We start from the raw sequence: 25,155 nt of genomic DNA, 5'->3' as shown, positions 1-25,155 counted from the left end.
AGTGCGTCGTATCCTCATGCTATGTAAATATGATGTAGAATTCTGTGAGTACTGGGCTGCGGCACTGTACACTGTCTGTTAACTTATTTTTTGTGCTAATAAAAGATATATTCAATCAAAAAAAATCTGTTCTTATCAGTTTAATATCTGATACGTCCCCTATCTGGGGACCATATATTAAATGGATTTTTAGAACAGGGAGATGGAAAAAGAGCTTGCTCTGTCCACTCCACGCATTGACCTGGTATTGCAGTATCTCCAGGACCGGTGCACCCCTTCTTTAATGCAGTTTCTAAAATCAGAAAGAATTGAATTCAATGTTTTTTGTTCATTTTGCTTGTTTGTCGGATTTTGGGATGGACTCTTTGGCTTTGCTTTTCTTCTCCTCATTGGATTTTTCATGTTCAAAGTTGCAGAAGCCAGATTACAAGCTCATTTTGGTTCAACTTCAGCAACTGTGCATTGCATTGCCTTGTAATGTGATGCAATGCTATCTTTCTAGCTCTCCCTTTTTACTTCCTTTTGGATAAACAGACATATTAGGCAAGCATTTTGGAGCTTTCACCTAAATAACTACAGGTGGTGAGATAAGCTGCACAATATAATTGACCTTTCAGTATATTGTTGCACACACACCATCTATTTAGCAAATGCCCTTGTTATCAACAGCAGCCTTTTAAACTCACCTGAGCTAACAGGTATGTGCACTGGTTACTCTGCTGCGCTTAAAATTTCTTTTTTGGTTTGCTACAATGCCTTTTCTGAAACGTTGTCTCCTTCTGCTGGAACACTGACTTCTTTCATTTAATGCCTGCAGACTATAAAAGAGAACCCAACCCAAAAAGTTTGGTTGATTAGTCTGTGGCATTCTGTTAAACTGTTGCTTATGGCGGTCTCTGTGAGCTTCTCAGCGACATTCAGCCAGCCAGGTATCCTGCCTGCAGTAGATGGAATGTGGCAATGGAACGCTGGCTGCGCGTGTCATAATAGGCTCTGAGCCTTTATATACCTGTGCACAGCAGCAGCCACCTTCAGTCTGCTGCTGGACAGCCAGCAGCAGCAGCAGTAGGAGAGGTATGTAATCAGGAGCCCTCCTGCTAAGGGTAGACAGCTGCTCGTTCCACCCCACCCCCCGCCTTAATTGGTTCTCCTCCCTTCCAACGGTGTTGAGGCGGGTGGGAACAGCAGGGGGTGAAGGTGCTGTGTTTAAAGAGGTGGAGTTATGCAGATCTAAAACGCGTGGATTGCAGCAGCAGCAAGCCGAAAAGTGCAGGCATGTAAGGGATCTAGAGGTTGACAACATGTCTTCTTAACGGGAGTCCAGGAGCTCATCTCCACAAATGGACTTTTCAGGATCCTTGGGTGGCTCCGTAGTTTGAAACCAATTCTGGTTATCGCTTCTCGGCCTTTTGGCTAAGATCAAGTGTAGTATCTGTTCTTATCAGTTTAATATCTGATACGTTCCCTATCTGGGGACCATATATTAAATGGATTTTTAGAACAGGGAGATGGAAAAAGAGCTTGCTCTGTCCACTCCACGCATTGACCTGGTATTGCAGTATCTCCAGGACCGGTGCACCCCTTCTTTAATGCAGTTTCTAAAATCAGAAAGAATTGAATTCAATGTTTTTTGTTCATTTTGCTTGTTTGTCGGATTTTGGGATGGACTCTTTGGCTTTGCTTTTCTTCTCCTCATTGGATTTTTCATGTTCAAAGTTGCAGAAGCCAGATTACAAGCTCATTTTGGTTCAACTTCAGCAACTGTGCATTGCATTGCCATGTAATGTGATGCAATGCTATCTTTCTAGCTCTCCCTTTTTACTTCCTTTTGGATAAACAGACATATTAGGCAAGCATTTTGGAGCTTTCACCTAAATAACTACAGGTGGTGAGATAAGCTGCACAATATAATTGACCTTTCAGTATATTGTTGCACACACACCATCTATTTAGCAAATGCCCTTGTTATCAACAGCAGCCTTTTAAACTCACCTGAGCTAACAGTTATGTGCGCTGGTTACTCTGCTGCGCTTAAAATTTCTTTTTTGGTTTGCTACAATGCCTTTTCTGAAACGTTGTCTCCTTCTGCTGGAACACTGACTTCTTTCATTTAATGCCTGCAGACTATAAAAGAGAACCCAACCCAAAAAGTTTGGTTGATTAGTCTGTGGCATTCTGTTAAACTGTTGCTTATGGCGGTCTCTGTGAGCTTCTCAGCGACATTCAGCCAGCCAGGTATCCTGCCTGCAGTAGATGGAATGTGGCAATGGAACGCTGGCTGCGCGTGTCATAATAGGCTCTGAGCCTTTATATACCTGTGCACAGCAGCAGCCACCTTCAGTCTGCTGCTGGACAGCCAGCAGCAGCAGCAGCAGGAGAGGTATGTAATCAGGAGCCCTCCTGCTAAGGGTAGACAGCTGCTCGTTCCACCCCACCCCCCGCCTTAATTGGTTCTCCTCCCTTCCAAAGGTGTTGAGGCGGGTGGGAACAGCAGGGGGTGAAGGTGCTGTGTTTAAAGAGGTGGAGTTATGCAGATCTAAAACGCGTGGATTGCAGCAGCAGCAAGCCGAAAAGTGCAGGCATGTAAGGGATCTACAGGTTGACAACATGTCTTCTTAACGGGAGTCCAGGAGCTCATCTCCACAAATGGACTTTTCAGGATCCTTGGGTGGCTCCGTAGTTTGAAACCAATTCTGGTTATCGCTTCTCGGCCTTTTGGCTAAGATCAAGTGTAGTATCTGTTCTTATCAGTTTAATATCTGATACGTCCCATATCTGGGGACCATATATTAAATGGATTTTTAGAACAGGGAGATGGAAAAAGAGCTTGCTCTGTCCACTCCACGCATTGACCTGGTATTGCAGTATCTCCAGGACCGGTGCACCCCTTCTTTAATGCAGTTTCTAAAATCAGAAAGAATTGAATTCAATGTTTTTTGTTCATTTTGCTTGTTTGTCGGATTTTGGGATGGACTCTTTGGCTTTGCTTTTCTTCTCCTCATTGGATTTTTCATGTTCAAAGTTGCAGAAGCCAGATTACAAGCTCATTTTGGTTCAACTTCAGCAACTGTGCATTGCATTGCCATGTAATGTGATGCAATGCTATCTTTCTAGCTCTCCCTTTTTACTTCCTTTTGGATAAACAGACATATTAGGCAAGCATTTTGGAGCTTTCACCTAAATAACTACAGGTGGTGAGATAAGCTGCACAATATAATTGACCTTTCAGTATATTGTTGCACACACACCATCTATTTAGCAAATGCCCTTGTTATCAACAGCAGCCTTTTAAACTCACCTGAGCTAACAGGTATGTGCGCTGGTTACTCTGCTGTGCTTAAAATTTCTTTTTTGGTTTGCTACAATGCCTTTTCTGAAACGTTGTCTCCTTCTGCTGGAACACTGACTTCTTTCATTTAATGCCTGCAGACTATAAAAGAGAACCCAACCCAAAAAGTTTGGTTGATTAGTCTGTGGCATTCTGTTAAACTGTTGCTTATGGCGGTCTCTGTGAGCTTCTCAGCGACATTCAGCCAGCCAGGTATCCTGCCTGCAGTAGATGGAATGTGGCAATGGAACGCTGGCTGCGCGTGTCATAATAGGCTCTGAGCCTTTATATACCTGTGCACAGCAGCAGCCACCTTCAGTCTGCTGCTGGACAGCCAGCAGCAGCAGCAGGAGAGGTATGTAATCAGGAGCCCTCCTGCTAAGGGTAGACAGCTGCTCGTTCCACCCCACCCCCCGCCTTAATTGGTTCTCCTCCCTTCCAACGGTGTTGAGGCGGGTGGGAACAGCAGGGGGTGAAGGTGCTGTGTTTAAAGAGGTGGAGTTATGCAGATCTAAAACGCGTGGATTGCAGCAGCAGCAAGCCGAAAAGTGCAGGCATGTAAGGGATCTAGAGGTTGACAACATGTCTTCTTAACGGGAGTCCAGGAGCTCATCTCCACAAATGGACTTTTCAGGATCCTTGGGTGGCTCCGTAGTTTGAAACCAATTCTGGTTATCGCTTCTCGGCCTTTTGGCTAAGATCAAGTGTAGTATCTTTTGAAAAGGCAGTTTTGTCCTTGGGCTGCCCTAGTAAATTGATGTATATTACACACTGGTTTGGTGCACTTGTTAGTACGCCAGGTGTCTCATAGAGTTATCTGATGGAAAACATGGCCCTCCAGGATCGAAGTCACTAGGCTGGGTAAGTGTGAGGGCTTTGGAGCAATGTGCCCCAGGAGTAGGCGCCCTGGTGGGAGTCCAAGCTTACTGGGACTGGGAACCCCAGAAAGACTTGGCTTCGTAGCACGCCGCACCTTTGCCAATCATACTTTCTGAGCAACCCCCCCTATTCCTGGCCTCCGGGCTAGGAAGGGGAATTTTTATAAACCCGGTCGGAGGTCCGGTCAGCTTTGGGCTGAGAAACCAACACAGGCTCCAGCTCCACTAGGGTGGCAGCCTAGATGGAAGCTGGGAGCACGAAAACGGCTCTTCTCCGGCTTCGGCTAGGGAGAGCATCGGAGATCCCTGACCCTCGCTGTGGCCTTCTGGCTCGGAGGGATGGGGATGGTTTATTGGGGACCCTCTCCTCCGGGAAGGGTCCACATGAATCCTCGCCTCGTGCGCTGTTTTGGTGTGACTTCGGTCACATTTTTCAGTGCCTTGGATGCAGCTTCAATCAAAAAAAATCTGTTCTTATCAGTTTAATATCTGATACGTCCCCTATCTGGGGACCATATATTAAATGGATTTTTAGAACAGGGAGATGGAAAAAGAGCTTGCTCTGTCCACTCCACGCATTGACCTGGTATTGCAGTATCTCCAGGACCGGTGCACCCCTTCTTTAATGCAGTTTCTAAAATCAGAAAGAATTGAATTCAATGTTTTTTGTTCATTTTGCTTGTTTGTCGGATTTTGGGATAGACTCTTTGGCTTTGCTTTTCTTCTCCTCATTGGATTTTTCATGTTCAAAGTTGCAGAAGCCAGATTACAAGCTCATTTTGGTTCAACTTCAGCAACTGTGCATTGCATTGCCATGTAATGTGATGCAATGCTATCTTTCTAGCTCTCCCTTTTTACTTCCTTTTGGATAAACAGACATATTAGGCAAGCATTTTGGAGCTTTCACCTAAATAACTACAGGTGGTGAGATAAGCTGCACAATATAATTGACCTTTCAGTATATTGTTGCACACACACCATCTATTTAGCAAATGCCCTTGTTATCAACAGCAGCCTTTTAAACTCACCTGAGCTAACAGGTATGTGCGCTGGTTACTCTGCTGCGCTTAAAATTTCTTTTTTGGTTTGCTACAATGCCTTTTCTGAAACGTTGTCTCCTTCTGCTGGAACACTGACTTCTTTCATTTAATGCCTGCAGACTATAAAAGAGAACCCAACCCAAAAAGTTTGGTTGATTAGTCTGTGGCATTCTGTTAAACTGTTGCTTATGGCGGTCTCTGTGAGCTTCTCAGCGACATTCAGCCAGCCAGGTATCCTGCCTGCAGTAGATGGAATGTGGCAATGGAACGCTGGCTGCGCGTGTCATAATAGGCTCTGAGCCTTTATATACCTGTGCACAGCAGCAGCCACCTTCAGTCTGCTGCTGGACAGCCAGCAGCAGCAGCAGCAGGAGAGGTATGTAATCAGGAGCCCTCCTGCTAAGGGTAGACAGCTGCTCGTTCCACCCCACCCCCCGCCTTAATTGGTTCTCCTCCCTTCCAACGGTGTTGAGGCGGGTGGGAACAGCAGGGGGTGAAGGTGCTGTGTTTAAAGAGGTGGAGTTATGCAGATCTAAAATGCGTGGATTGCAGCAGCAGCAAGCCGAAAAGTGCAGGCATGTAAGGGATCTAGAGGTTGACAACATGTCTTCTTAACGGGAGTCCAGGAGCTCATCTCCACAAATGGACTTTTCAGGATCCTTGGGTGGCTCCGTAGTTTGAAACCAATTCTGGTTATCGCTTCTCGGCCTTTTGGCTAAGATCAAGTGTAGTATCTGTTCTTATCAGTTTAATATCTGATACGTCCCCTATCTGGGGACCATATATTAAATGGATTTTTAGAACAGGGAGATGGAAAAAGAGCTTGCTCTGTCCACTCCACGCATTGACCTGGTATTGCAGTATCTCCAGGACCGGTGCACCCCTTCTTTAATGCAGTTTCTAAAATCAGAAAGAATTGAATTCAATGTTTTTTGTTCATTTTGCTTGTTTGTCGGATTTTGGGATGGACTCTTTGGCTTTGCTTTTCTTCTCCTCATTGGATTTTTCATGTTCAAAGTTGCAGAAGCCAGATTACAAGCTCATTTTGGTTCAACTTCAGCAACTGTGCATTGCATTGCCATGTAATGTGATGCAATGCTATCTTTCTAGCTCTCCCTTTTTACTTCCTTTTGGATAAACAGACATATTAGGCAAGCATTTTGGAGCTTTCACCTAAATAACTACAGGTGGTGAGATAAGCTGCACAATATAATTGACCTTTCAGTATATTGTTGCACACACACCATCTATTTAGCAAATGCCCTTGTTATCAACAGCAGCCTTTTAAACTCACCTGAGCTAACAGGTATGTGCGCTGGTTACTCTGCTGCGCTTAAAATTTCTTTTTTGGTTTGCTACAATGCCTTTTCTGAAACGTTGTCTCCTTCTGCTGGAACACTGACTTCTTTCATTTAATGCCTGCAGACTATAAAAGAGAACCCAACCCAAAAAGTTTGGTTGATTAGTCTGTGGCATTCTGTTAAACTGTTGCTTATGGCGGTCTCTGTGAGCTTCTCAGCGACATTCAGCCAGCCAGGTATCCTGCCTGCAGTAGATGGAATGTGGCAATGGAACGCTGGCTGCGCGTGTCATAATAGGCTCTGAGCCTTTATATACCTGTGCACAGCAGCAGCCACCTTCAGTCTGCTGCTGGACAGCCAGCAGCAGCAGCAGCAGCAGGAGAGGTATGTAATCAGGAGCCCTCCTGCTAAGGGTAGACAGCTGCTCGTTCCACCCCACCCCCCGCCTTAATTGGTTCTCCTCCCTTCCAACGGTGTTGAGGCGGGTGGGAACAGCAGGGGGTGAAGGTGCTGTGTTTAAAGAGGTGGAGTTATGCAGATCTAAAACGCGTGGATTGCAGCAGCAGCAAGCCGAAAAGTGCAGGCATGTAAGGGATCTAGAGGTTGACAACATGTCTTCTTAACGGGAGTCCAGGAGCTCATCTCCACAAATGGACTTTTCAGGATCCTTGGGTGGCTCCGTAGTTTGAAACCAATTCTGGTTATCGCTTCTCGGCCTTTTGGCTAAGATCAAGTGTAGTATCTGTTCTTATCAGTTTAATATCTGATACGTCCCCTATCTGGGGACCATATATTAAATGGATTTTTAGAACAGGGAGATGGAAAAAGAGCTTGCTCTGTCCACTCCACGCATTGACCTGGTATTGCAGTATCTCCAGGACCGGTGCACCCCTTCTTTAATGCAGTTTCTAAAATCAGAAAGAATTGAATTCAATGTTTTTTGTTCATTTTGCTTGTTTGTCGGATTTTGGGATGGACTCTTTGGCTTTGCTTTTCTTCTCCTCATTGGATTTTTCATGTTCAAAGTTGCAGAAGCCAGATTACAAGCTCATTTTGGTTCAACTTCAGCAACTGTGCATTGCATTGCCATGTAATGTGATGCAATGCTATCTTTCTAGCTCTCCCTTTTTACTTCCTTTTGGATAAACAGACATATTAGGCAAGCATTTTGGAGCTTTCACCTAAATAACTACAGGTGGTGAGATAAGCTGCACAATATAATTGACCTTTCAGTATATTGTTGCACACACACCATCTATTTAGCAAATGCCCTTGTTATCAACAGCAGCCTTTTAAACTCACCTGAGCTAACAGGTATGTGCGCTGGTTACTCTGCTGCGCTTAAAATTTCTTTTTTGGTTTGCTACAATGCCTTTTCTGAAACGTTGTCTCCTTCTGCTGGAACACTGACTTCTTTCATTTAATGCCTGCAGACTATAAAAGAGAACCCAACCCAAAAAGTTTGGTTGATTAGTCTGTGGCATTCTGTTAAACTGTTGCTTATGGCGGTCTCTGTGAGCTTCTCAGCGACATTCAGCCAGCCAGGTATCCTGCCTGCAGTAGATGGAATGTGGCAATGGAACGCTGGCTGCGCGTGTCATAATAGGCTCTGAGCCTTTATATACCTGTGCACAGCAGCAGCCACCTTCAGTCTGCTGCTGGACAGCCAGCAGCAGCAGCAGCAGGAGAGGTATGTAATCAGGAGCCCTCCTGCTAAGGGTAGACAGCTGCTCGTTCCACCCCACCCCCCGCCTTAATTGGTTCTCCTCCCTTCCAACGGTGTTGAGGCGGGTGGGAACAGCAGGGGGTGAAGGTGCTGTGTTTAAAGAGGTGGAGTTATGCAGATCTAAAACGCGTGGATTGCAGCAGCAGCAAGCCGAAAAGTGCAGGCATGTAAGGGATCTAGAGGTTGACAACATGTCTTCTTAACGGGAGTCCAGGAGCTCATCTCCACAAATGGACTTTTCAGGATCCTTGGGTGGCTCCGTAGTTTGAAACCAATTCTGGTTATCGCTTCTCGGCCTTTTGGCTAAGATCAAGTGTAGTATCTGTTCTTATCAGTTTAATATCTGATACGTCCCCTATCTGGGGACCATATATTAAATGGATTTTTAGAACAGGGAGATGGAAAAAGAGCTTGCTCTGTCCACTCCACGCATTGACCTGGTATTGCAGTATCTCCAGGACCGGTGCACCCCTTCTTTAATGCAGTTTCTAAAATCAGAAAGAATTGAATTCAATGTTTTTTGTTCATTTTGCTTGTTTGTCGGATTTTGGGATGGACTCTTTGGCTTTGCTTTTCTTCTCCTCATTGGATTTTTCATGTTCAAAGTTGCAGAAGCCAAATTACAAGCTCATTTTGGTTCAACTTCAGCAACTGTGCATTGCATTGCCATGTAATGTGATGCAATGCTATCTTTCTAGCTCTCCCTTTTTACTTCCTTTTGGATAAACAGACATATTAGGCAAGCATTTTGGAGCTTTCACCTAAATAACTACAGGTGGTGAGATAAGCTGCACAATATAATTGACCTTTCAGTATATTGTTGCACACACACCATCTATTTAGCAAATGCCCTTGTTATCAACAGCAGCCTTTTAAACTCACCTGAGCTAACAGGTATGTGCGCTGGTTACTCTGCTGCGCTTAAAATTTCTTTTTTGGTTTGCTACAATGCCTTTTCTGAAACGTTGTCTCCTTCTGCTGGAACACTGACTTCTTTCATTTAATGCCTGCAGACTATAAAAGAGAACCCAACCCAAAAAGTTTGGTTGATTAGTCTGTGGCATTCTGTTAAACTGTTGCTTATGGCGGTCTCTGTGAGCTTCTCAGCGACATTCAGCCAGCCAGGTATCCTGCCTGCAGTAGATGGAATGTGGCAATGGAACGCTGGCTGCGCGTGTCATAATAGGCTCTGAGCCTTTATATACCTGTGCACAGCAGCAGCCACCTTCAGTCTGCTGCTGGACAGCCAGCAGCAGCAGCAGCAGCAGGAGAGGTATGTAATCAGGAGCCCTCCTGCTAAGGGTAGACAGCTGCTCGTTCCACCCCACCCCCCGCCTTAATTGGTTCTCCTCCCTTCCAACGGTGTTGAGGCGGGTGGGAACAGCAGGGGGTGAAGGTGCTGTGTTTAAAGAGGTGGAGTTATGCAGATCTAAAACGCGTGGATTGCAGCAGCAGCAAGCCGAAAAGTGCAGGCATGTAAGGGATCTAGAGGTTGACAACATGTCTTCTTAACGGGAGTCCAGGAGCTCATCTCCACAAATGGACTTTTCAGGATCCTTGGGTGGCTCCGTAGTTTGAAACCAATTCTGGTTATCGCTTCTCGGCCTTTTGGCTAAGATCAAGTGTAGTATCTGTTCTTATCAGTTTAATATCTGATACGTCCCCTATCTGGGGACCATATATTAAATGGATTTTTAGAACAGGGAGATGGAAAAAGAGCTTGCTCTGTCCACTCCACGCATTGACCTGGTATTGCAGTATCTCCAGGACCGGTGCACCCCTTCTTTAATGCAGTTTCTAAAATCAGAAAGAATTGAATTCAATGTTTTTTGTTCATTTTGCTTGTTTGTCGGATTTTGGGATGGACTCTTTGGCTTTGCTTTTCTTCTCCTCATTGGATTTTTCATGTTCAAAGTTGCAGAAGCCAGATTACAAGCTCATTTTGGTTCAACTTCAGCAACTGTGCATTGCATTGCCATGTAATGTGATGCAATGCTATCTTTCTAGCTCTCCCTTTTTACTTCCTTTTGGATAAACAGACATATTAGGCAAGCATTTTGGAGCTTTCACCTAAATAACTACAGGTGGTGAGATAAGCTGCACAATATAATTGACCTTTCAGTATATTGTTGCACACACACCATCTATTTAGCAAATGCCCTTGTTATCAACAGCAGCCTTTTAAACTCACCTGAGCTAACAGGTATGTGCGCTGGTTACTCTGCTGCGCTTAAAATTTCTTTTTTGGTTTGCTACAATGCCTTTTCTGAAACGTTGTCTCCTTCTGCTGGAACACTGACTTCTTTCATTTAATGCCTGCAGACTATAAAAGAGAACCCAACCCAAAGAGTTTGGTTGATTAGTCTGTGGCATTCTGTTAAACTGTTGCTTATGGCGGTCTCTGTGAGCTTCTCAGCGACATTCAGCCAGCCAGGTATCCTGCCTGCAGTAGATGGAATGTGGCAATGGAACGCTGGCTGCGCGTGTCATAATAGGCTCTGAGCCTTTATATACCTGTGCACAGCAGCAGCCACCTTCAGTCTGCTGCTGGACAGCCAGCAGCAGCAGCAGCAGGAGAGGTATGTAATCAGGAGCCCTCCTGCTAAGGGTAGACAGCTGCTCGTTCCACCCCACCCCCCGCCTTAATTGGTTCTCCTCCCTTCCAACGGTGTTGAGGCGGGTGGGAACAGCAGGGGGTGAAGGTGCTGTGTTTAAAGAGGTGGAGTTATGCAGATCTAAAACGCGTGGATTGCAGCAGCAGCAAGCCGAAAAGTGCAGGCATGTAAGGGATCTAGAGGTTGACAACATGTCTTCTTAACGGGAGTCCAGGAGCTCATCTCCACAAATGGACTTTTCAGGATCCTTGGGTGGCTCCGTAGTTTGAAACCAATTCTGGTTATCGCTTCTCGGCCTTTTGGCTAAGATCAAGTGTAGTATCTGTTCTTATCAGTTTAATATCTGATACGTCCCCTATCTGGGGACCATATATTAAATGGATTTTTAGAACAGGGAGATGGAAAAAGAGCTTGCTCTGTCCACTCCACGCATTGACCTGGTATTGCAGTATCTCCAGGACCGGTGCACCCCTTCTTTAATGCAGTTTCTAAAATCAGAAAGAATTGAATTCAATGTTTTTTGTTCATTTTGCTTGTTTGTCGGATTTTGGGATGGACTCTTTGGCTTTGCTTTTCTTCTCCTCATTGGATTTTTCATGTTCAAAGTTGCAGAAGCCAGATTACAAGCTCATTTTGGTTCAACTTCAGCAACTGTGCATTGCATTGCCATGTAATGTGATGCAATGCTATCTTTCTAGCTCTCCCTTTTTACTTCCTTTTGGATAAACAGACATATTAGGCAAGCATTTTGGAGCTTTCACCTAAATAACTACAGGTGGTGAGATAAGCTGCACAATATAATTGACCTTTCAGTATATTGTTGCACACACACCATCTATTTAGCAAATGCCCTTGTTATCAACAGCAGCCTTTTAAACTCACCTGAGCTAACAGGTATGTGCGCTGGTTACTCTGCTGTGCTTAAAATTTCTTTTTTGGTTTGCTACAATGCCTTTTCTGAAACGTTGTCTCCTTCTGCTGGAACACTGACTTCTTTCATTTAATGCCTGCAGACTATAAAAGAGAACCCAACCCAAAAAGTTTGGTTGATTAGTCTGTGGCATTCTGTTAAACTGTTGCTTATGGCGGTCTCTGTGAGCTTCTCAGCGACATTCAGCCAGCCAGGTATCCTGCCTGCAGTAGATGGAATGTGGCAATGGAACGCTGGCTGCGCGTGTCATAATAGGCTCTGAGCCTTTATATACCTGTGCACAGCAGCAGCCACCTTCAGTCTGCTGCTGGACAGCCAGCAGCAGCAGGAGAGGTATGTAATCAGGAGCCCTCCTGCTAAGGGTAGACAGCTGCTCGTTCCACCCCACCCCCCACCTTAATTGGTTCTCCTCCCTTCCAACGGTGTTGAGGCGGGTGGGAACAGCAGGGGGTGAAGGTGCTGTGTTTAAAGAGGTGGAGTTATGCAGATCTAAAACGCGTGGATTGCAGCAGCAGCAAGCCGAAAAGTGCAGGCATGTAAGGGATCTAGAGGTTGACAACATGTCTTCTTAACGGGAGTCCAGGAGCTCATCTCCACAAATGGACTTTTCAGGATCCTTGGGTGGCTCCGTAGTTTGAAACCAATTCTGGTTATCGCTTCTCGGCCTTTTGGCTAAGATCAAGTGTAGTATCTGTTCTTATCAGTTTAATATCTGATACGTCCCCTATCTGGGGACCATATATTAAATGGATTTTTAGAACAGGGAGATGGAAAAAGAGCTTGCTCTGTCCACTCCACGCATTGACCTGGTATTGCAGTATCTCCAGGACCGGTGCACCCCTTCTTTAATGCAGTTTCTAAAATCAGAAAGAATTGAATTCAATGTTTTTTGTTCATTTTGCTTGTTTGTCGGATTTTGGGATGGACTCTTTGGCTTTGCTTTTCTTCTCCTCATTGGATTTTTCATGTTCAAAGTTGCAGAAGCCAGATTACAAGCTCATTTTGGTTCAACTTCAGCAACTGTGCATTGCATTGCCATGTAATGTGATGCAATGCTATCTTTCTAGCTCTCCCTTTTTACTTCCTTTTGGATAAACAGACATATTAGGCAAGCATTTTGGAGCTTTCACCTAAATAACTACAGGTGGTGAGATAAGCTGCACAATATAATTGACCTTTCAGTATATTGTTGCACACACACCATCTATTTAGCAAATGCCCTTGTTATCAACAGCAGCCTTTTAAACTCACCTGAGCTAACAGGTATGTGCGCTGGTTACTCTGCTGCGCTTAAAATTTCTTTTTTGGTTTGCTACAATGCCTTTTCTGAAACGTTGTCTCCTTCTGCTGGAACACTGACTTCTTTCATTTAATGCCTGCAGACTATAAAAGAGAACCCAACCCAAAAAGTTTGGTTGATTAGTCTGTGGCATTCTGTTAAACTGTTGCTTATGGCGGTCTCTGTGAGCTTCTCAGCGACATTCAGCCAGCCAGGTATCCTGCCTGCAGTAGATGGAATGTGGCAATGGAACGCTGGCTGCGCGTGTCATAATAGGCTCTGAGCCTTTATATACCTGTGCACAGCAGCAGCCACCTTCAGTCTGCTGCTGGACAGCCAGCAGCAGCAGCAGGAGAGGTATGTAATCAGGAGCCCTCCTGCTAAGGGTAGACAGCTGCTCGTTCCACCCCACCCCCCGCCTTAATTGGTTCTCCTCCCTTCCAACGGTGTTGAGGCGGGTGGGAACAGCAGGGGGTGAAGGTGCTGTGTTTAAAGAGGTGGAGTTATGCAGATCTAAAACGCGTGGATTGTAGCAGCAGCAAGCCGAAAAGTGCAGGCATGTAAGGGATCTAGAGGTTGACAACATGTCTTCTTAACGGGAGTCCAGGAGCTCATCTCCACAAATGGACTTTTCAGGATCCTTGGGTGGCTCCGTAGTTTGAAACCAATTCTGGTTATCGCTTCTCGGCCTTTTGGCTAAGATCAAGTGTAGTATCTGTTCTTATCAGTTTAATATCTGATACGTCCCCTATCTGGGGACCATATATTAAATGGATTTTTAGAACAGGGAGATGGAAAAAGAGCTTGCTCTGTCCACTCCACGCATTGACCTGGTATTGCAGTATCTCCAGGACCGGTGCACCCCTTCTTTAATGCAGTTTCTAAAATCAGAAAGAATTGAATTCAATGTTTTTTGTTCATTTTGCTTGTTTGTCGGATTTTGGGATGGACTCTTTGGCTTTGCTTTTCTTCTCCTCATTGGATTTTTCATGTTCAAAGTTGCAGAAGCCAGATTACAAGCTCATTTTGGTTCAACTTCAGCAACTGTGCATTGCATTGCCATGTAATGTGATGCAATGCTATCTTTCTAGCTCTCCCTTTTTACTTCCTTTTGGATAAACAGACATATTAGGCAAGCATTTTGGAGCTTTCACCTAAATAACTACAGGTGGTGAGATAAGCTGCACAATATAATTGACCTTTCAGTATATTGTTGCACACACACCATCTATTTAGCAAATGCCCTTGTTATCAACAGCAGCCTTTTAAACTCACCTGAGCTAACAGGTATGTGCGCTGGTTACTCTGCTGCGCTTAAAATTTCTTTTTTGGTTTGCTACAATGCCTTTTCTGAAACGTTGTCTCCTTCTGCTGGAACACTGACTTCTTTCATTTAATGCCTGCAGACTATAAAAGAGAACCCAACCCAAAAAGTTTGGTTGATTAGTCTGTGGCATTCTGTTAAACTGTTGCTTATGGCGGTCTCTGTGAGCTTCTCAGCGACATTCAGCCAGCCAGGTATCCTGCCTGCAGTAGATGGAATGTGGCAATGGAACGCTGGCTGCGCGTGTCATAATAGGCTCTGAGCCTTTATATACCTGTGCACAGCAGCAGCCACCTTCAGTCTGCTGCTGGACAGCCAGCAGCAGCAGCAGGAGAGGTATGTAATCAGGAGCCCTCCTGCTAAGGGTAGACAGCTGCTCGTTCCACCCCACCCCCCGCCTTAATTGGTTCTCCTCCCTTCCAACGGTGTTGAGGCGGGTGGGAACAGCAGGGGGTGAAGGTGCTGTGTTTAAAGAGGTGGAGTTATGCAGATCTAAAACGCGTGGATTGCAGCAGCAGCAAGCCGAAAAGTGCAGGCATGTAAGGGATCTAGAGGTTGACAACATGTCTTCTTAACGGGAGTCCAGGAGCTCATCCCCACAAATGGACTTTTCAGGATCCTTGGGTGGCTCCGTAGTTTGAAACCAATTCTGGTTATCGCTTCTCGGCCTTTTGGCTAAGATCAAGTGTAGTATCTGTTCTTATCAGTTTAATATCTGATACGTCCCCTATCTGGGGACCATATATTAAATGGATTTTTAGAACAGGGAGATGGAAAAAGAGCTTGCTCTGTCCACTCCACGCATTGACCTGGTATTGCAGTATCTCCAGGACCGGTGCACCCCTTCTTTAATGCAGTTTCTAAAATCAGAAAGAATTGAATTCAATGTTTTTTGTTCATTTTGCTTGTTTGTCGGATTTTGGGATGGACTCTTTGGCTTTGCTTTTCTTCTCCTCATTGGATTTTTCATGTTCAAAGTTGCAGAAGCCAGATTACAAGCTCATTTTGGTTCAACTTCAGCAACTGTGCATTGCATTGCCATGTAATGTGATGCAATGCTATCTTTCTAGCTCTCCCTTTTTACTTCCTTTTGGATAAACAGACATATTAGGCAAGCATTTTGGAGCTTTCACCTAAATAACTACAGGTGGTGAGATAAGCTGCACAATATAATTGACCTTTCAGTATATTGTTGCACACACACCATCTATTTAGCAAATGCCCTTGTTATCAACAGCAGCCTTTTAAACTCACCTGAGCTAACAGGTATGTGCGCTGGTTACTCTGCTGCGCTTAAAATTTCTTTTTTGGTTTGCTACAATGCCTTTTCTGAAACGTTGTCTCCTTCTGCTGGAACACTGACTTCTTTCATTTAATGCCTGCAGACTATAAAAGAGAACCCAACCCAAAAAGTTTGGTTGATTAGTCTGTGGCATTCTGTTAAACTGTTGCTTATGGCGGTCTCTGTGAGCTTCTCAGCGACATTCAGCCAGCCAGGTATCCTGCCTGCAGTAGATGGAATGTGGCAATGGAACGCTGGCTGCGCGTGTCATAATAGGCTCTGAGCCTTTATATACCTGTGCACAGCAGCAGCCACCTTCAGTCTGCTGCTGGACAGCCAGCAGCAGCAGCAGCAGGAGAGGTATGTAATCAGGAGCCCTCCTGCTAAGGGTAGACAGCTGCTCGTTCCACCCCACCCCCCGCCTTAATTGGTTCTCCTCCCTTCCAACGGTGTTGAGGCGGGTGGGAACAGCAGGGGGTGAAGGTGCTGTGTTTAAAGAGGTGGAGTTATGCAGATCTAAAACGCGTGGATTGCAGCAGCAGCAAGCCGAAAAGTGCAGGCATGTAAGGGATCTAGAGGTTGACAACATGTCTTCTTAACGGGAGTCCAGGAGCTCATCTCCACAAATGGACTTTTCAGGATCCTTGGGTGGCTCCGTAGTTTGAAACCAATTCTGGTTATTGCTTCTCGGCCTTTTGGCTAAGATCAAGTGTAGTATCTGTTCTTATCAGTTTAATATCTGATACGTCCCCTATCTGGGGACCATATATTAAATGGATTTTTAGAACAGGGAGATGGAAAAAGAGCTTGCTCTGTCCACTCCACGCATTGACCTGGTATTGCAGTATCTCCAGGACCGGTGCACCCCTTCTTTAATGCAGTTTCTAAAATCAGAAAGAATTGAATTCAATGTTTTTTGTTCATTTTGCTTGTTTGTCGGATTTTGGGATGGACTCTTTGGCTTTGCTTTTCTTCTCCTCATTGGATTTTTCATGTTCAAAGTTGCAGAAGCCAGATTACAAGCTCATTTTGGTTCAACTTCAGCAACTGTGCATTGCATTGCCATGTAATGTGATGCAATGCTATCTTTCTAGCTCTCCCTTTTTACTTCCTTTTGGATAAACAGACATATTAGGCAGGCATTTTGGAGCTTTCACCTAAATAACTACAGGTGGTGAGATAAGCTGCACAATATAATTGACCTTTCAGTATATTGTTGCACACACACCATCTATTTAGCAAATGCCCTTGTTATCAACAGCAGCCTTTTAAACTCACCTGAGCTAACAGGTATGTGCGCTGGTTACTCTGCTGCGCTTAAAATTTCTTTTTTGGTTTGCTACAATGCCTTTTCTGAAACGTTGTCTCCTTCTGCTGGAACACTGACTTCTTTCATTTAATGCCTGCAGACTATAAAAGAGAACCCAACCCAAAAAGTTTGGTTGATTAGTCTGTGGCATTCTGTTAAACTGTTGCTTATGGCGGTCTCTGTGAGCTTCTCAGCGACATTCAGCCAGCCAGGTATCCTGCCTGCAGTAGATGGAATGTGGCAATGGAACGCTGGCTGCGCGTGTCATAATAGGCTCTGAGCCTTTATATACCTGTGCACAGCAGCAGCCACCTTCAGTCTGCTGCTGGACAGCCAGCAGCAGCAGCAGCAGGAGAGGTATGTAATCAGGAGCCCTCCTGCTAAGGGTAGATAGCTGCTCGTTCCACCCCACCCCCCGCCTTAATTGGTTCTCCTCCCTTCCAACGGTGTTGAGGCGGGTGGGAACAGCAGGGGGTGAAGGTGCTGTGTTTAAAGAGGTGGAGTTATGCAGATCTAAAACGCGTGGATTGCAGCAGCAGCAAGCCGAAAAGTGCAGGCATGTAAGGGATCTAGAGGTTGACAACATGTCTTCTTAACGGGAGTCCAGGAGCTCATCTCCACAAATGGACTTTTCAGGATCCTTGGGTGGCTCCGTAGTTTGAAACCAATTCTGGTTATCGCTTCTCGGCCTTTTGGCTAAGATCAAGTGTAGTATCTGTTCTTATCAGTTTAATATCTGATACGTCCCCTATCTGGGGACCATATATTAAATGGATTTTTAGAACAGGGAGATGGAAAAAGAGCTTGCTCTGTCCACTCCACGCATTGACCTGGTATTGCAGTATCTCCAGGACCGGTGCACCCCTTCTTTAATGCAGTTTCTAAAATCAGAAAGAATTGAATTCAATGTTTTTTGTTCATTTTGCTTGTTTGTCGGATTTTGGGATGGACTCTTTGGCTTTGCTTTTCTTCTCCTCATTGGATTTTTCATGTTCAAAGTTGCAGAAGCCAGATTACAAGCTCATTTTGGTTCAACTTCAGCAACTGTGCATTGCATTGCCATGTAATGTGATGCAATGCTATCTTTCTAGCTCTCCCTTTTTACTTCCTTTTGGATAAACAGACATATTAGGCAAGCATTTTGGAGCTTTCACCTAAATAACTACAGGTGGTGAGATAAGCTGCACAATATAATTGACCTTTCAGTATATTGTTGCACACACACCATCTATTTAGCAAATGCCCTTGTTATCAACAGCAGCCTTTTAAACTCACCTGAGCTAACAGGTATGTGCGCTGGTTACTCTGCTGCGCTTAAAATTTCTTTTTTGGTTTGCTACAATGCCTTTTCTGAAACGTTGTCTCCTTCTGCTGGAACACTGACTTCTTTCATTTAATGCCTGCAGACTATAAAAGAGAACCCAACCCAAAAAGTTTGGTTGATTAGTCTGTGGCATTCTGTTAAACTGTTGCTTATGGCGGTCTCTGTGAGCTTCTCAGCGACATTCAGCCAGCCAGGTATCCTGCCTGCAGTAGATGGAATGTGGCAATGGAACGCTGGCTGCGCGTGTCATAATAGGCTCTGAGCCTTTATATACCTGTGCACAGCAGCAGCCACCTTCAGTCTGCTGCTGGACAGCCAGCAGCAGCAGCAGCAGGAGAGGTATGTAATCAGGAGCCCTCCTGCTAAGGGTAGATAGCTGCTCGTTCCACCCCACCCCCCGCCTTAATTGGTTCTCCTCCCTTCCAACGGTGTTGAGGCGGGTGGGAACAGCAGGGGGTGAAGGTGCTGTGTTTAAAGAGGTGGAGTTATGCAGATCTAAAACGCGTGGATTGCAGCAGCAGCAAGCCGAAAAGTGCAGGCATGTAAGGGATCTAGAGGTTGACAACATGTCTTCTTAACGGGAGTCCAGGAGCTCATCTCCACAAATGGACTTTTCAGGATCCTTGGGTGGCTCCGTAGTTTGAAACCAATTCTGGTTATCGCTTCTCGGCCTTTTGGCTAAGATCAAGTGTAGTATCTGTTCTTATCAGTTTAATATCTGATACGTCCCCTATCTGGGGACCATATATTAAATGGATTTTTAGAACAGGGAGATGGAAAAAGAGCTTGCTCTGTCCACTCCACGCATTGACCTGGTATTGCAGTATCTCCAGGACCGGTGCACCCCTTCTTTAATGCAGTTTCTAAAATCAGAAAGAATTGAATTCAATGTTTTTTGTTCATTTTGCTTGTTTGTCGGATTTTGGGATGGACTCTTTGGCTTTGCTTTTCTTCTCCTCATTGGATTTTTCATGTTCAAAGTTGCAGAAGCCAGATTACAAGCTCATTTTGGTTCAACTTCAGCAACTGTGCATTGCATTGCCATGTAATGTGATGCAATGCTATCTTTCTAGCTCTCCCTTTTTACTTCCTTTTGGATAAACAGACATATTAGGCAAGCATTTTGGAGCTTTCACCTAAATAACTACAGGTGGTGAGATAAGCTGCACAATATAATTGACCTTTCAGTATATTGTTGCACACACACCATCTATTTAGCAAATGCCCTTGTTATCAACAGCAGCCTTTTAAACTCACCTGAGCTAACAGGTATGTGCGCTGGTTACTCTGCTGCGCTTAAAATTTCTTTTTTGGTTTGCTACAATGCCTTTTCTGAAACGTTGTCTCCTTCTGCTGGAACACTGACTTCTTTCATTTAATGCCTGCAGACTATAAAAGAGAACCCAACCCAAAAAGTTTGGTTGATTAGTCTGTGGCATTCTGTTAAACTGTTGCTTATGGCGGTCTCTGTGAGCTTCTCAGCGACATTCAGCCAGCCAGGTATCCTGCCTGCAGTAGATGGAATGTGGCAATGGAACGCTGGCTGCGCGTGTCATAATAGGCTCTGAGCCTTTATATACCTGTGCACAGCAGCAGCCACCTTCAGTCTGCTGCTGGACAGCCAGCAGCAGCAGCAGCAGGAGAGGTATGTAATCAGGAGCCCTCCTGCTAAGGGTAGACAGCTGCTCGTTCCACCCCACCCCCCGCCTTAATTGGTTCTCCTCCCTTCCAACGGTGTTGAGGCGGGTGGGAACAGCAGGGGGTGAAGGTGCTGTGTTTAAAGAGGTGGAGTTATGCAGATCTAAAACGCGTGGATTGCAGCAGCAGCAAGCCGAAAAGTGCAGGCATGTAAGGGATCTAGAGGTTGACAACATGTCTTCTTAACGGGAGACCAGGAGCTCATCCCCACAAATGGACTTTTCAGGATCCTTGGGTGGCTCCGTAGTTTGAAACCAATTCTGGTTATCGCTTCTCGGCCTTTTGGCTAAGATCAAGTGTAGTATCTGTTCTTATCAGTTTAATATCTGATACGTCCCCTATCTGGGGACCATATATTAAATGGATTTTTAGAACAGGGAGATGGAAAAAGAGCTTGCTCTGTCCACTCCACGCATTGACCTGGTATTGCAGTATCTCCAGGACCGGTGCACCCCTTCTTTAATGCAGTTTCTAAAATCAGAAAGAATTGAATTCAATGTTTTTTGTTCATTTTGCTTGTTTGTCGGATTTTGGGATGGACTCTTTGGCTTTGCTTTTCTTCTCCTCATTGGATTTTTCATGTTCAAAGTTGCAGAAGCCAGATTACAAGCTCATTTTGGTTCAACTTCAGCAACTGTGCATTGCATTGCCATGTAATGTGATGCAATGTTATCTTTCTAGCTCTCCCTTTTTACTTCCTTTTGGATAAACAGACATATTAGGCAAGCATTTTGGAGCTTTCACCTAAATAACTACAGGTGGTGAGATAAGCTGCACAATATAATTGACCTTTCAGTATATTGTTGCACACACACCATCTATTTAGCAAATGCCCTTGTTATCAACAGCAGCCTTTTAAACTCACCTGAGCTAACAGGTATGTGCGCTGGTTACTCTGCTGCGCTTAAAATTTCTTTTTTGGTTTGCTACAATGCCTTTTCTGAAACGTTGTCTCCTTCTGCTGGAACACTGACTTCTTTCATTTAATGCCTGCAGACTATAAAAGAGAACCCAACCCAAAAAGTTTGGTTGATTAGTCTGTGGCATTCTGTTAAACTGTTGCTTATGGCGGTCTCTGTGAGCTTCTCAGCGACATTCAGCCAGCCAGGTATCCTGCCTGCAGTAGATGGAATGTGGCAATGGAACGCTGGCTGCGCATGTCATAATAGGCTCTGAGCCTTTATATACCTGTGCACAGCAGCAGCCACCTTCAGTCTGCTGCTGGACAGCCAGCAGCAGCAGCAGCAGGAGAGGTATGTAATCAGGAGCCCTCCTGCTAAGGGTAGACAGCTGCTCGTTCCACCCCACCCCCGCCTTAATTGGTTCTCCTCCCTTCCAACGGTGTTGAGGCGGGTGGGAACAGCAGGGGGTGAAGGTGCTGTGTTTAAAGAGGTGGAGTTATGCAGATCTAAAACGCGTGGATTGCAGCAGCAGCAAGCCGAAAAGTGCAGGCATGTAAGGGATCTAGAGGTTGACAACATGTCTTCTTAATGGGAGTCCAGGAGCTCATCTCCACAAATGGACTTTTCAGGATCCTTGGGTGGCTCCGTAGTTTGAAACCAATTCTGGTTATCGCTTCTCGGCCTTTTGGCTAAGATCAAGTGTAGTATCTGTTCTTATCAGTTTAATATCTGATACGTCCCCTATCTGGGGACCATATATTAAATGGATTTTTAGAACAGGGAGATGGAAAAAGAGCTTGCTCTGTCCACTCCACGCATTGACCTGGTATTGCAGTATCTCCAGGACCGGTGCACCCCTTCTTTAATGCAGTTTCTAAAATCAGAAAGAATTGAATTCAATGTTTTTTGTTCATTTTGCTTGTTTGTCGGATTTTGGGATGGACTCTTTGGCTTTGCTTTTCTTCTCCTCATTGGATTTTTCATGTTCAAAGTTGCAGAAGCCAGATTACAAGCTCATTTTGGTTCAACTTCAGCAACTGTGCATTGCATTGCCATGTAATGTGATGCAATGCTATCTTTCTAGCTCTCCCTTTTTACTTCCTTTTGGATAAACAGACATATTAGGCAAGCATTTTGGAGCTTTCACCTAAATAACTACAGGTGGTGAGATAAGCTGCACAATATAATTGACCTTTCAGTATATTGTTGCACACACACCATCTATTTAGCAAATGCCCTTGTTATCAACAGCAGCCTTTTAAACTCACCTGAGCTAACAGGTATGTGCGCTGGTTACTCTGCTGCGCTTAAAATTTCTTTTTTGGTTTGCTACAATGCCTTTTCTGAAACGTTGTCTCCTTCTGCTGGAACACTGACTTCTTTCATTTAATGCCTGCAGACTATAAAAGAGAACCCAACCCAAAAAGTTTGGTTGATTAGTCTGTGGCATTCTGTTAAACTGTTGCTTATGGCGGTCTCTGTGAGCTTCTCAGCGACATTCAGCCAGCCAGGTATCCTGCCTGCAGTAGATGGAATGTGGCAATGGAACGCTGGCTGCGCATGTCATAATAGGCTCTGAGCCTTTATATACCTGTGCACAGCAGCAGCCACCTTCAGTCTGCTGCTGGACAGCCAGCAGCAGCAGCAGCAGGAGAGGTATGTAATCAGGAGCCCTCCTGCTAAGGGTAGACAGCTGCTCGTTCCACCCCACCCCCGCCTTAATTGGTTCTCCTCCCTTCCAACGGTGTTGAGGCGGGTGGGAACAGCAGGGGGTGAAGGTGCTGTGTTTAAAGAGGTGGAGTTATGCAGATCTAAAACGCGTGGATTGCAGCAGCAGCAAGCCGAAAAGTGCAGGCATGTAAGGGATCTAGAGGTTGACAACATGTCTTCTTAACGGGAGTCCAGGAGCTCATCTCCACAAATGGACTTTTCAGGATCCTTGGGTGGCTCCGTAGTTTGAAACCAATTCTGGTTATCGCTTCTCGGCCTTTTGGCTAAGATCAAGTGTAGTATCTGTTCTTATCAGTTTAATATCTGATACGTCCCCTATCTGGGGACCATATATTAAATGGATTTTTAGAACAGGGAGATGGAAAAAGAGCTTGCTCTGTCCACTCCACGCATTGACCTGGTATTGCAGTATCTCCAGGACCGGTGCACCCCTTCTTTAATGCAGTTTCTAAAATCAGAAAGGATTGAATTCAATGTTTTTTGTTCATTTTGCTTGTTTGTCGGATTTTGGGATGGACTCTTTGGCTTTGCTTTTCTTCTCCTCATTGGATTTTTCATGTTCAAAGTTGCAGAAGCCAGATTACAAGCTCATTTTGGTTCAACTTCAGCAACTGTGCATTGCATTGCCATGTAATGTGATGCAATGCTATCTTTCTAGCTCTCCCTTTTTACTTCCTTTTGGATAAACAGACATATTAGGCAAGCATTTTGGAGCTTTCACCTAAATAACTACAGGTGGTGAGATAAGCTGCACAATATAATTGACCTTTCAGTATATTGTTGCACACACACCATCTATTTAGCAAATGCCCTTGTTATCAACAGCAGCCTTTTAAACTCACCTGAGCTAACAGGTATGTGCGCTGGTTACTCTGCTGCGCTTAAAATTTCTTTTTTGGTTTGCTACAATGCCTTTTCTGAAACGTTGTCTCCTTCTGCTGGAACACTGACTTCTTTCATTTAATGCCTGCAGACTATAAAAGAGAACCCAACCCAAAAAGTTTGGTTGATTAGTCTGTGGCATTCTGTTAAACTGTTGCTTATGGCGGTCTCTGTGAGCTTCTCAGCGACATTCAGCCAGCCAGGTATCCTGCCTGCAGTAGATGGAATGTGGCAATGGAACGCTGGCTGCGCGTGTCATAATAGGCTCTGAGCCTTTATATACCTGTGCACAGCAGCAGCCACCTTCAGTCTGCTGCTGGACAGCCAGCAGCAGCAGCAGCAGGAGAGGTATGTAATCAGGAGCCCTCCTGCTAAGGGTAGACAGCTGCTCGTTCCACCCCACCCCCCGCCTTAATTGGTTCTCCTCCCTTCCAACGGTGTTGAGGCGGGTGGGAACAGCAGGGGGTGAAGGTGCTGTGTTTAAAGAGGTGGAGTTATGCAGATCTAAAACGCGTGGATTGCAGCAGCAGCAAGCCGAAAAGTGCAGGCATGTAAGGGATCTAGAGGTTGACAACATGTCTTCTTAACGGGAGTCCAGGAGCTCATCTCCACAAATGGACTTTTCAGGATCCTTGGGTGGCTCCGTAGTTTGAAACCAATTCTGGTTATCGCTTCTCGGCCTTTTGGCTAAGATCAAGTGTAGTATCTGTTCTTATCAGTTTAATATCTGATACGTCCCCTATCTGGGGACCATATATTAAATGGATTTTTAGAACAGGGAGATGGAAAAAGAGCTTGCTCTGTCCACTCCACGCATTGACCTGGTATTGCAGTATCTCCAGGACCGGTGCACCCCTTCTTTAATGCAGTTTCTAAAATCAGAAAGAATTGAATTCAATGTTTTTTGTTCATTTTGCTTGTTTGTCGGATTTTGGGATGGACTCTTTGGCTTTGCTTTTCTTCTCCTCATTGGATTTTTCATGTTCAAAGTTGCAGAAGCCAGATTACAAGCTCATTTTGGTTCAACTTCAGCAACTGTGCATTGCATTGCCATGTAATGTGATGCAATGCTATCTTTCTAGCTCTCCCTTTTTACTTCCTTTTGGATAAACAGACATATTAGGCAAGCATTTTGGAGCTTTCACCTAAATAACTACAGGTGGTGAGATAAGCTGCACAATATAATTGACCTTTCAGTATATTGTTGCACACACACCATCTATTTAGCAAATGCCCTTGTTATCAACAGCAGCCTTTTAAACTCACCTGAGCTAACAGGTATGTGCGCTGGTTACTCTGCTGCGCTTAAAATTTCTTTTTTGGTTTGCTACAATGCCTTTTCTGAAACGTTGTCTCCTTCTGCTGGAACACTGACTTCTTTCATTTAATGCCTGCAGACTATAAAAGAGAACCCAACCCAAAAAGTTTGGTTGATTAGTCTGTGGCATTCTGTTAAACTGTTGCTTATGGCGGTCTCTGTGAGCTTCTCAGCGACATTCAGCCAGCCAGGTATCCTGCCTGCAGTAGATGGAATGTGGCAATGGAACGCTGGCTGCGCGTGTCATAATAGGCTCTGAGCCTTTATATACCTGTGCACAGCAGCAG

The 25,155-nt window shown here is 44.9% G+C and overlaps 19 non-coding genes and 1 pseudogene across 19 annotated transcripts; all 20 read left to right on the top strand.

Moving 5' to 3' along the window:
* The first annotated feature begins 83 nt into the window (after nucleotides 1-83).
* On the top strand, nucleotides 84-278 carry LOC141227137 (U2 spliceosomal RNA). Its single transcript, XR_012294243.1, has one exon. It is a non-coding gene; the product is annotated as a U2 spliceosomal RNA (small nuclear RNA).
* A 1,115-nt stretch (nucleotides 279-1,393) lies between these two features.
* Nucleotides 1,394-1,584, top strand: LOC141226973 (U2 spliceosomal RNA). The gene has a single exon (XR_012294086.1). It is a non-coding gene; the product is annotated as a U2 spliceosomal RNA (small nuclear RNA).
* Nucleotides 1,585-2,699: 1,115 nt separating this feature from the next.
* LOC141227065 (U2 spliceosomal RNA) lies at nucleotides 2,700-2,890 on the top strand. The gene has a single exon (XR_012294175.1). It is a non-coding gene; the product is annotated as a U2 spliceosomal RNA (small nuclear RNA).
* Nucleotides 2,891-4,002: 1,112 nt separating this feature from the next.
* LOC141227317 (U2 spliceosomal RNA) lies at nucleotides 4,003-4,118 on the top strand (annotated as a pseudogene).
* A 524-nt stretch (nucleotides 4,119-4,642) lies between these two features.
* On the top strand, nucleotides 4,643-4,826 carry LOC141227123 (U2 spliceosomal RNA). The gene has a single exon (XR_012294230.1). It is a non-coding gene; the product is annotated as a U2 spliceosomal RNA (small nuclear RNA).
* A 1,115-nt stretch (nucleotides 4,827-5,941) lies between these two features.
* Nucleotides 5,942-6,132, top strand: LOC141227599 (U2 spliceosomal RNA). The gene has a single exon (XR_012294589.1). It is a non-coding gene; the product is annotated as a U2 spliceosomal RNA (small nuclear RNA).
* A 1,118-nt stretch (nucleotides 6,133-7,250) lies between these two features.
* Nucleotides 7,251-7,441, top strand: LOC141227598 (U2 spliceosomal RNA). Its single transcript, XR_012294588.1, has one exon. It is a non-coding gene; the product is annotated as a U2 spliceosomal RNA (small nuclear RNA).
* A 1,115-nt stretch (nucleotides 7,442-8,556) lies between these two features.
* LOC141227597 (U2 spliceosomal RNA) lies at nucleotides 8,557-8,747 on the top strand. The gene has a single exon (XR_012294587.1). It is a non-coding gene; the product is annotated as a U2 spliceosomal RNA (small nuclear RNA).
* A 1,118-nt stretch (nucleotides 8,748-9,865) lies between these two features.
* LOC141227596 (U2 spliceosomal RNA) lies at nucleotides 9,866-10,056 on the top strand. The gene has a single exon (XR_012294586.1). It is a non-coding gene; the product is annotated as a U2 spliceosomal RNA (small nuclear RNA).
* Nucleotides 10,057-11,171: 1,115 nt separating this feature from the next.
* LOC141227594 (U2 spliceosomal RNA) lies at nucleotides 11,172-11,362 on the top strand. Its single transcript, XR_012294584.1, has one exon. It is a non-coding gene; the product is annotated as a U2 spliceosomal RNA (small nuclear RNA).
* A 1,109-nt stretch (nucleotides 11,363-12,471) lies between these two features.
* Nucleotides 12,472-12,662, top strand: LOC141227593 (U2 spliceosomal RNA). The gene has a single exon (XR_012294583.1). It is a non-coding gene; the product is annotated as a U2 spliceosomal RNA (small nuclear RNA).
* A 1,112-nt stretch (nucleotides 12,663-13,774) lies between these two features.
* Nucleotides 13,775-13,965, top strand: LOC141227592 (U2 spliceosomal RNA). Its single transcript, XR_012294582.1, has one exon. It is a non-coding gene; the product is annotated as a U2 spliceosomal RNA (small nuclear RNA).
* Nucleotides 13,966-15,077: 1,112 nt separating this feature from the next.
* Nucleotides 15,078-15,268, top strand: LOC141227591 (U2 spliceosomal RNA). Its single transcript, XR_012294581.1, has one exon. It is a non-coding gene; the product is annotated as a U2 spliceosomal RNA (small nuclear RNA).
* Nucleotides 15,269-16,383: 1,115 nt separating this feature from the next.
* LOC141226948 (U2 spliceosomal RNA) lies at nucleotides 16,384-16,574 on the top strand. The gene has a single exon (XR_012294061.1). It is a non-coding gene; the product is annotated as a U2 spliceosomal RNA (small nuclear RNA).
* A 1,115-nt stretch (nucleotides 16,575-17,689) lies between these two features.
* LOC141227590 (U2 spliceosomal RNA) lies at nucleotides 17,690-17,880 on the top strand. Its single transcript, XR_012294580.1, has one exon. It is a non-coding gene; the product is annotated as a U2 spliceosomal RNA (small nuclear RNA).
* Nucleotides 17,881-18,995: 1,115 nt separating this feature from the next.
* Nucleotides 18,996-19,186, top strand: LOC141227589 (U2 spliceosomal RNA). Its single transcript, XR_012294579.1, has one exon. It is a non-coding gene; the product is annotated as a U2 spliceosomal RNA (small nuclear RNA).
* Nucleotides 19,187-20,301: 1,115 nt separating this feature from the next.
* On the top strand, nucleotides 20,302-20,492 carry LOC141227588 (U2 spliceosomal RNA). Its single transcript, XR_012294578.1, has one exon. It is a non-coding gene; the product is annotated as a U2 spliceosomal RNA (small nuclear RNA).
* Nucleotides 20,493-21,606: 1,114 nt separating this feature from the next.
* LOC141227587 (U2 spliceosomal RNA) lies at nucleotides 21,607-21,797 on the top strand. The gene has a single exon (XR_012294577.1). It is a non-coding gene; the product is annotated as a U2 spliceosomal RNA (small nuclear RNA).
* A 1,114-nt stretch (nucleotides 21,798-22,911) lies between these two features.
* LOC141227586 (U2 spliceosomal RNA) lies at nucleotides 22,912-23,102 on the top strand. The gene has a single exon (XR_012294576.1). It is a non-coding gene; the product is annotated as a U2 spliceosomal RNA (small nuclear RNA).
* Nucleotides 23,103-24,217: 1,115 nt separating this feature from the next.
* On the top strand, nucleotides 24,218-24,408 carry LOC141227585 (U2 spliceosomal RNA). Its single transcript, XR_012294575.1, has one exon. It is a non-coding gene; the product is annotated as a U2 spliceosomal RNA (small nuclear RNA).
* Nucleotides 24,409-25,155: the final 747 nt, after the last annotated feature.

The sequence above is a fragment of the Phyllobates terribilis genome, unplaced genomic scaffold, assembly GCF_046119375.1.
Source record: "Phyllobates terribilis strain yellow unplaced genomic scaffold, ASM4611937v1 Scaffold_416__1_contigs__length_1633014, whole genome shotgun sequence".
NCBI lineage: Eukaryota > Metazoa > Chordata > Amphibia > Anura > Dendrobatidae > Phyllobates > Phyllobates terribilis.
Note: the sequence above shows the minus strand (reverse complement) of the source record. Positions and strands in the feature narration are given on the sequence as shown.